Genomic DNA, 1270 nt, shown 5'->3' with positions numbered 1-1270 from the left:
CTAACATCTCATCTCACATTCCAATTCTCACAGTTGTGTTTCTTCCTTTACATCACATCCTTTATCTCCCCCTCTTCTTCTACTTACAAAGGGATCCCTATACTGTGGTATAAAGGATCTCTATTATTATTATCATTTTTCTGTCCATTCTTTCTTGTCATATGAGCAGGAGCAAGGATAAGAACATTCTTGTGGAAGCAGATCCAGAACCTGAAAGGACTCTGAAGAGAAAATTAAGAGAAGCTAAAATACAACAATCCAGAGATAACCTTTCAGAAATTTTCGAACAGGCAAAGGAGATGGCAGCCGAAAATAATAATAATGAAAGGAGGATGCTTGGTGACTTTACTGCACCTAATTCCAATTTACATGGAAGAAGCATCTCCATTCCTGCCATTGGAGCAAACAACTTTGAGCTGAAACCTCAATTAGTTTCTCTGATGCAGCAGAACTGCAAGTTTCATGGACTTCCATCTGAAGATCCTTTTCAGTTCTTAACTAAATTCTTGCAGATATGTGATACTGTTAAGACTAATGGAATAGATCCTGAAGTCTACAGGCTCATGCTTTTCCCTTTTGCTGTAAGAGACAGAGCTAGATTATGGTTGGATTCTCAACCTAAAGACAGCCTGAACTCTTGGGATAAGCTGGTCACGGCTTTCTTAGCCAAGTACTTTCCTCCTCAAAAGCTGAGCAAGCTTAGAGCGGATGTTCAAACCTTCAGACAGAAAGAAGGTGAATCCCTCTATGAAGCTTGGGAAAGATACAAACAGTTGACCAAAAAGTGTCCTTCTGACATGCTTTCAGAATGGACCATCCTGGATATATTCTATGATGGTTTATCTGAGCTATCAAAGATGTCACTGGACACTTCTGCAGGTGGATCCATTCACCTAAAGAAAACGCCTGCAGAAGCTCAAGAACTCATTGACATGGTTGCTAATAACCAGTTCATGTACACTTCTGAAAGGAATCCTGTGAATAATGGGACGCCTATGAAGAAGGGAGTTCTTGAAGTTGATACTCTGAATGCCATATTAGCTCAGAATGAAATATTGACTCAGCAAGTCAATATGATTTCTCAGAGTCTGCATGGAATGCAAGCTGCATCCAACAGTACTCAAGAGGCATCTTCTGAAGAAGAAGCCTATGATCCTGAGAACCCTGCAATAGCAGAGGTAAATTATTTAGGTGAACCTTATGGAAACACCTATAACTCAACATGGAGAAATCATCCAAATTTCTCATGGAAGGATCAAAAGCCCCAACA

The 1270-nt window shown here is 40.0% G+C and overlaps 1 non-coding gene across 1 annotated transcript; it reads right to left on the bottom strand.

The window, feature by feature from the left end:
• Positions 1 to 695: 695 nt before the first annotated feature.
• LOC112753198 (small nucleolar RNA R71) lies at positions 696 to 803 on the bottom strand. The gene has a single exon (XR_003177592.1). It is a non-coding gene; the product is annotated as a small nucleolar RNA R71 (small nucleolar RNA).
• Between the last annotated feature and the right edge of the window lie 467 nt (positions 804 to 1270).

This window comes from Arachis hypogaea, chromosome 15, assembly GCF_003086295.3.
Source record: "Arachis hypogaea cultivar Tifrunner chromosome 15, arahy.Tifrunner.gnm2.J5K5, whole genome shotgun sequence".
NCBI lineage: Eukaryota > Viridiplantae > Streptophyta > Magnoliopsida > Fabales > Fabaceae > Arachis > Arachis hypogaea.
Note: the sequence above shows the minus strand (reverse complement) of the source record. Positions and strands in the feature narration are given on the sequence as shown.